Source organism: Onychostoma macrolepis, chromosome 04 (assembly GCF_012432095.1).
Source record: "Onychostoma macrolepis isolate SWU-2019 chromosome 04, ASM1243209v1, whole genome shotgun sequence".
Classification (NCBI taxonomy): domain Eukaryota; kingdom Metazoa; phylum Chordata; class Actinopteri; order Cypriniformes; family Cyprinidae; genus Onychostoma; species Onychostoma macrolepis.
The window spans coordinates 13,271,591-13,279,090 of NC_081158.1; the positions used below are offsets into that span (position 1 = coordinate 13,271,591).

The window sequence follows — 7,500 nt, forward strand, 5'->3', positions numbered from 1 at the left end:
CTTATAGAATGGCCTTTAGTCTGGCTGATCTTTAAAGAGCCGGCTTTATGCTGCATCTTTGTTACGGCCATACCACCCTGGGTGCGCCCTATCTGCCTGATCTAGGAAGCTAAGCAGGTTGGGCCTGGTTAGTACTTGATGGGAGACCGCCTGGGAATACCAGGTGCTGTAAGCTTTGGGTTTTCTTCACTACTTATCTTATAGAATGTCCTTTAGTCTGGCTGATCTTTAAAGAGCCCGCCTGCTTTTGCTGCAATCTTTGCACGCCATACCACCCTGGGTGCGCCTGATCTCGCCTGATCTCGGAAGCTAAGCAGGGTTGGGCCTGGTTAGTACTTGATGGGAGACCTGAATACCAGGTGCTGTAAGCTTTGGGTTTTCACTACTCATCTTATAAAAGTCCTTTAGTCTGGCTGATCTTTAAAGAGCCCGCTGCAGCAATCTTTGCTTACGCCATACCACCCTGGGTGCGCCCAGATCTCGCCTGATCTCGGAAGCTAAGCAGGGTTGGGCCTGGTTAGTACTTGGATGGGAGACCGCCTGGGAATACCAGGTGCTGTGTTTTTGGGTTTTCTTCACTACTTATCTTATAGAATGGCCTTTAGTCTGGCTGATCTTTAAAGAGCCCGCTTTTGCTGCAATCTTTGCTGCAATCTTGCTTACGGCCATACCTCCTGGGTGCGCCCGATCTCGCCTGATCTCGGAAGCTAAGCAGAGTTGGGCCTGGTTAGTACTTGATGGGAGACCGCCTGGGAATACCAGGTGCTGTAAGCTTTGGGTTTTCTTCACTACTTATCTAATAGAATGGCCTTTAGTCTGGCTGATCTGTAAAGAGCCCGCTTTTGCTGCAATCTTGCTTACGCCATACCACCCTGGGTGCGCCTGATCTCGGAAGCTAAGCAGGGTTGTTCCTGGTTAGTACTTGATGGGAGACCGCCTGGGAATACCAGGTGCTGTAAGCTTTGGGTTTTCTTCACTACTTATCTTATAGAATGGCCTTTAGTCTGGCTGATCTTTAAAGAGCCCGCTTTTGCTGCAATCTTTGCTTACGGCCATACCACCTGGGTGCGCCCGATCTCATCTGATCTCGGAAGCTAAGCAGGGTTGGGCCTGGTTAGTACTTGATGGAGACCGCCTGGGAATACCAGGTGCTGTAAGCTTTGGGTTTTCTTCACTACTTATCTTATAGAATGTCCTTTAGTCTGGCTGATCTTTAAAGAGCCCGCTGCTGCAATCTTTGCTGCGGCCATACCACCCTGGGTGCGCCCGATCTCGCCTGATCTCGGAAGCTAAGCAGAGGTGGGCCTGGTTAGTACTTGGATGGGAGACCGCCTGGGAATACCAGGTGCTGTAAGCTTTGGGTTTTCTTCACTACTTATCTTATAGAATGGCCTTTAGTCTGGCTGATCTTTAAAGAGCCGCTTTATGCTGCAATCTTGCTTACGCCATACCACCCTGGGTGCGCCTGATCTCGGAAGCTAAGCAGGGTTGTTCCTGGTTAGTACTTGATGGGAGACCGCCTGGGAATACCAGGTGCTGTAAGCTTTGGGTTTTCTTCACTACTTATCTTATAGAATGGCCTTTAGTCTGGCTGATCTTTAAAGAGCCCGCTTTTGCTGCAATCTTGCTTACGGCCATACCACCCTGGGTGCGCCCGATCTCATCTGATCTCGGAAGCTAAGCAGGGTTGGGCCTGGTTAGTACTTGATGGGAGACCGCCTGGGAATACCAGGTGCTGTAAGCTTTGGGTTTTCTTCACTACTTATCTTATAGAATGGCCTTTAGTCTGGCTGATCTTTAAAGAGCCCGCTTTATGCTGCAATCTTTGCTGCACGGCCATACCACCCTGGGTGCGCCCGATCTCGCCTGATCTCGGAAGCTAAGCAGGGTTGGGCCTGGTTAGTACTTGATGGGAGACCGCCTGGGAATACCAGGTGCTGTAAGCTTTTGGGTTTTCTTCACTACTTATCTTATAGAATGGCCTTTAGTCTGGCTGATCTTTAAAGAGCCGGCTTTATGCTGCAACCTTTGCTTACGGCCATACCACCCTGGGTGCGCCCGATCTGCCTGATCTCGGAAGCTAAGCAGGGTTGGGCCTGGTTAGTACTTGGATGGGAGAACGCCTGGGAATACCAGGTGCTGTAAGCTTTTGGGTTTTCTTCACTACTTATCTTATAGAATGGCCTTTAGTCTGGCTGATCTTTAAAGAGCCCGCTTTTGCTGCAATCTTGCTTACGCCATACCACCCTGGTGTGCCCGATCTCATCTGATCTCGGAAGCTAAGCAGGGTTGGGCCTGGTTAGTACTTGATGGGAGACCGCCTGGGAATACCAGGTGCTGTAAGCTTTTGGGTTTTCTTCACTACTTATGTTATAGAATGGCCTTTAGTCTGGCTGATCTTTAAAGAGCCCGCTTTTTGCTGGAATCTTTGCTTACGGCCATACCACCCTGGGTGCGCCCGATCTCATCTGATCTCGGAAGCTAAGCAGGGTTGGGCCTGGTTAGTACTTGGATGGGAGACCGCCTGGGAATACCAGGTGCTGTAAGCTTTTGGGTTTTCTTCACTACTTATCTTATAGAATGTCCTTTAGTCTGGCTGATCTTTAAAGAGCCCGCTTTTTGCTGCAATCTTTGCTTACGGCCATACCACCCTGGGTGCGCCTGATCTCGTCTGATCTCGGAAGCTAAGCAGGGTTGGGCCTGGTTAGTACTTGGATGGGAGACCGCCTGGGAATACCAGGTGCTGTAAGCTTTTGGGTTTTCTTCACTACTTATCTTATAGAATGTCCTTTAGTCTGGCTGATCTTTAAAGAGCCCGCTTTTGCTGCAATCTTTGCTTACGGCCATACCACCCTGGGCGTGTGTTAGGAGATTGTGGACTTTTGAGTTGCCTGTTTTCAAGTGAATCTTTCGAAATAAGAGTTTGATTTATTTAGGTTCTCAGATTTTGTTTTCTTTCTCCCCCGGCAGCTGTTGCTGTTTGCGGGAGGATTTGGTTTTTGAAGTTTTGTTGGCTGATTGAATGGAGCACATGGAAGGAGACAATGGAGTACTGCAAACGGAGCTGATAGCTAAGAAGGACAGTGGGAATCTTGCCATGATGGAGGAAAAGTTGTTTGAAAAGAACTTAACTGTGAGCGTGGAGATTGTTGGGGACGAGAAAATCACAATGATGGAGTTACTCAGAGGAATTAAGGAGGTCTGTGGAGCTGTGAACGGATGTCGGTTTAAAGGTGATAAGAAGTATGAGATTACAATGAACCACTGCAAAGGAAAAGAAAGACTGATTGATGGATTTAAAATAAAAAACAGTCAAATTATGGCCAGAGATCTGAGCAACGATGAGCTTGTTGTTTCATTTATGAATCTGCCGGTGTATATCACGGACAAAGAAATTCAGGAGAAGCTAAATGGATGGGGTGTCAAAGCAACATCGCCAATCAAGAGGAGGAGATGGCCAGGAACAGACATTGCAGATGGGACTCGCTTCTGTAAAGTTAAGTTCACTGACATAGTTCAATCATTGCCATATTCAACCAAGTTTGAAACATTGGAGGGTGCTGAGCACTTCAGAGTGATTCATAACAGGCAAGTGAAAGTATGTCGTATTTGTATTCAGTCTGGACATGTTTTGAGAGACTGCCCTGAGTTTACATGTTTTAAATGTGCTAAACAGGGACATTATGCTAGAGAGTGCAGGGACCTGAGTGATGTACATTATGGTGACGTGATGGGGGGTACGGATTTGTCCAGTGGGGCAAACAGGGAGGGAAATAGGTCTGTGCAAGGGAGCGCATTGGGGAATACCTTGGATGGTTTTGAAAGTCAGATATTGCATTCAGGACTGAAGGATCGCACAATTCAGGCTGAGGTGGGGCCCCCCTCTCTCCAGAGCGCTGGAGCAGGTCTGGCTCAGTGTTTTATGGAAAATAAGGAAATGGACAGGCATGTGGGTAAAACAACTATTGTAAATGAGACCCCACAATCTTTGGCCTCAGCTAAGACTGCTTTCAAATATGATGTAACTGTAAATGTTGATGTCGATGATGATGATGGTGATGATGATGATGATGATGAGTATTATGATGATGATTTGTATGGTGATGGGACAAGTGAAAATTTGCAACTGTTAAGGAAAAAAAGAATGCTGAAGGACGATGGAGGGGAAGGAAACATAAAGAAAAAGAAATGAGGTCTTTCTTTTTATGTCTAAATTTGAAAAGATCTTAGTAACTGTGAAGGCAGATCTGTATTGTTTTCAAGAAACAAATTGGGATAGCAGAAAATTGAGAGAGGTGAGGAGGAAATGGCCTCATCATGTTTTTGTGAGTCATGGCAGTAGACGGGCTCGTGGAGTGGCGTGCTTGATTAAAAGTAATGTAATGCAAAAGGTGAAGAAGGTTTATGTTGATAGTTCTATTTATTTTTGGTTTCCTTTATGATTACTGTTACCTCAATAAATGTAAATGGACTGAGGAATATAAATAAGTTGAAAGAGTTAAAATATACATATCGAAGTGACATTATTTGTATTCAGGAAACTAATTGGGATGAAGATAAGGTGAGAGAAGTAAGGGAGGTATGGAAGGAAGAAATATACTATAATAATGGTGCAAGAAATGCAAGGGGTGTAGCAATGATGATAAAAAAGGATAAAATTGAAAATATAAAAGAGGTGTATAGGGACCAAGTTGGGAGAATCTTAGTAATAGAATTTAAATATAAAGGAGTTGAATTCAGATTGATTAACATATATGTTCCTAATGTGGAAAAAGATAAAAGGGGGTGCATAGAGGAGCTAAAAGATTTAATCGTGGGGAGGTGTATAATAGTAGGAGATTTCAATATTAGATGTAGTAGATTGGATGTTGGGAAAGGGGGCAGTTTTAGGTGGGAGAAATCAAGAGTAATGCTAATGGAAGTGATGAGAGAAAAGGGATTGCTGGATGTGTGGAGATATGAGAACCCAGAAAAAAGAGAGTTCACAAGGAGGCAGATGAAGGAGGGGAAGTTGAAGCAGAGTAGGATTGATCTGGTACTGGTACAAGGAGAAACCATAAGCTATATTGATGGAATAAGACACCAGCATAATAGTTTTAGTGACCATGATGGGGTGAGGTTTGGAATCAAGGTCGGAAGGAGAGAGGTGGGTGGAGGGATGTGGATACTAAATGCAGGATACATTGAGGAGGAGGAGTACAGGAAACAGATAGAAGATTTACTCCTTCAGGAAATGCAGTGGTTAGGAGAGTGCTTAGAACAGGATAGGTTAAATAATGACATGGGTAAGAGATGGGAGGAGACAAAGGATAAAATAAAATCTTTAAGCATAATGTATAGTAAAGAAAGGAAAAAAATTATGAGGAAAGAGGAGAGGCTGCTTAGGGAAAAACTGAAGATGGAACTTAGTAGAGCAGACGATGAAGAGGGATACAGTATGGAAAAGTATATTGAGGTGAAAATGGAGTTAGAGAAATTTGAGAGGGAAAAGTGTAGGGGAGCAATTTTAAGAAGTAAGGCGAAATATGCACTGGAAGGAGAGAAGTGCACATCATATTTCCTGGGGTTAGAGAAAAGTAGGCAAACCAAGACATACATACATGAAATAAATTCAAAGAAGGGAGAGATAATAACAGACTATGTGGAGATATTGGAGAGGGTGCAGGAGTTTTATGGTGAGTTGTATAAGAGGGGAGGAGTGGACGAGGCAAGCATGGATAAAGTGTTGGAGTGCGTGGAGAAGGAGCTGGGGGAGGAAGATAGAATATGGTGCGATAAGGAAATAGGGAAAAAGAGGTAATAGCTGCAATAGAAGGTTTAAGAAGTGGAAAAAGCCCGGGAAGTGATGGAATAGGGATGGAATGGTATAAAGTATACAAAAATGATGTAGCGCCGATACTAGTAGAAGTATACAAGGAGATGGAGAGAACGGGAGAAGTACAAAATAGAATGGTAGAGGGAGTAATAACCTTAGTTTTTAAAAAAGGGAATAAATTAGATTTGGAAAACTATAGGCCAATTAGCTTGCTTAATACAGATTACAAAATACTTACCAAGGTGTTAGCGAATAGGATGAAGAGAGTGATAGGGGATATAATTCAGACAACGCAAAGCTACAGTGTACCAGGAAGGGATATAGCAGACACAATTAGTACAATTAGAGATGTGATAGAGTATATGAAGAGGGATCGGAAGGGCGGGATAGTGCTAGGGATAGACTGGAATAAGGCCTTTGATAGGGTCGAGCATGGATTTTTATTTAAGGTGTTAGAGAAGTTTGGGTTTGGGGAGAGAATGGTAGGGTGGGTGAGGAGATTGTATGGAAGCGCAAAAAGTTGTGTGAAGGTGAACGGGATATTAACTGACACATTCGATGTGGGAAGGTCCGTGCGACAAGGGTGCCCCCTTTCAGCTTTATTATATGCAATCTGTGTAGAACCCCTAGCCTCATCGATCAAGAGAGATAGAAGGATTAAAGGAATTGAGTTGCCATATGGAGGAACATGTATAATAAACCAATATGCAGATGATACAACTGTAACTGTAAGGGATGGAGGCAGTGTGGGGAAGGTCGTAGAGTTAGTTGAAAAATATGGTAGGGCATCAGGGGCTAAAATAAACAGAGAGAAATCAGAAATAATGTACATAGGAGAAATAGAAAGAATTGATGTAGGTGTGAGAATGGAGGAAAAGTATATGAAGGTTTTAGGGGTGTATCTAGGGGTTGATTCTACTGAGGCAAGGAATGTAACATGGGCTGGAGTAATAAACAAGGTAAGAACAGTCTGTGCAGCATGGAGAGGGAGAAAATTAAGATTAAAAGGGAAAGTAATTGTGGTTAATAATCTGATGATGTCAGTTTGTGTATATGTGATGAGCGTAATTGAAATGCCTCAGTGGGTGATGAATGAGTTAAATAAAATTGTGTGTGATTTTATTTGGGAAGGAAAAGGTGTGAAAATCGCTCAGAAAACACTGGTAGGGAAGAGATGGAAAGGAGGTTTAAATTTAATTGATTTGGAAACTAAAAAGGTTGCAATAAGAATAAAAACGGTGAAAAAATACATGGAAAGACAGTGGGATTATGGATGGAGAGAATTCTTAAAGAAATATGTAGATGAGGTGGGAGGAATGGGAGAGTATGGCTGGTATATGGGGTTTAAGCAGTCAATGACATTGGGAATACCTGAGATATATAGAGAGGTGTTAGAGGCATGGAGATGTATTTTGCCAAAAATAGACTATGAGTGTAAAGAGGTAGAAACATTTATAAATTTGCCATTGTTTTTAAACGAGAAATTTAAGCATAACAATAAAACACTATATGAGCCTAAATTCATGGAAGCAGGAATAAAGCAAGTGAAAGACATAATCTACGAAGTCATACCAGGTTTCCTTAGAAAGGATTGTATATATGATTCAGTGTGTGAGTTGGAGGGAATGGAGAGCAAAGAGAAGGTGAATAGAGTATATGAAAGAATCAAAGCAAGTTTACCGCCA

The 7,500-nt window shown here is 43.3% G+C and overlaps 4 non-coding genes and 8 pseudogenes across 4 annotated transcripts; all 12 read left to right on the plus strand.

Annotated features, from left to right (window-relative positions):
- The first annotated feature begins 59 nt into the window (after positions 1-59).
- On the plus strand, positions 60-175 carry LOC131539934 (5S ribosomal RNA; annotated as a pseudogene).
- Positions 176-257: 82 nt separating this feature from the next.
- Positions 258-371, plus strand: LOC131539942 (5S ribosomal RNA; annotated as a pseudogene).
- Positions 372-446: 75 nt separating this feature from the next.
- Positions 447-565, plus strand: LOC131539930 (5S ribosomal RNA; annotated as a pseudogene).
- Positions 566-657: 92 nt separating this feature from the next.
- LOC131539896 (5S ribosomal RNA) lies at positions 658-774 on the plus strand (annotated as a pseudogene).
- Positions 775-1,044: 270 nt separating this feature from the next.
- Positions 1,045-1,160, plus strand: LOC131539893 (5S ribosomal RNA; annotated as a pseudogene).
- Positions 1,161-1,239: 79 nt separating this feature from the next.
- On the plus strand, positions 1,240-1,357 carry LOC131539898 (5S ribosomal RNA; annotated as a pseudogene).
- Positions 1,358-1,626: 269 nt separating this feature from the next.
- LOC131539776 (5S ribosomal RNA) lies at positions 1,627-1,744 on the plus strand. Its single transcript, XR_009271018.1, has one exon. It is a non-coding gene; the product is annotated as a 5S ribosomal RNA (ribosomal RNA).
- An 83-nt stretch (positions 1,745-1,827) lies between these two features.
- LOC131539902 (5S ribosomal RNA) lies at positions 1,828-1,946 on the plus strand (annotated as a pseudogene).
- An 84-nt stretch (positions 1,947-2,030) lies between these two features.
- LOC131539873 (5S ribosomal RNA) lies at positions 2,031-2,148 on the plus strand. The gene has a single exon (XR_009271110.1). It is a non-coding gene; the product is annotated as a 5S ribosomal RNA (ribosomal RNA).
- Positions 2,149-2,230: 82 nt separating this feature from the next.
- LOC131539900 (5S ribosomal RNA) lies at positions 2,231-2,346 on the plus strand (annotated as a pseudogene).
- An 84-nt stretch (positions 2,347-2,430) lies between these two features.
- On the plus strand, positions 2,431-2,549 carry LOC131539938 (5S ribosomal RNA). The gene has a single exon (XR_009271129.1). It is a non-coding gene; the product is annotated as a 5S ribosomal RNA (ribosomal RNA).
- An 84-nt stretch (positions 2,550-2,633) lies between these two features.
- Positions 2,634-2,752, plus strand: LOC131539741 (5S ribosomal RNA). Its single transcript, XR_009270983.1, has one exon. It is a non-coding gene; the product is annotated as a 5S ribosomal RNA (ribosomal RNA).
- The last annotated feature ends 4,748 nt before the right edge of the window (positions 2,753-7,500 follow it).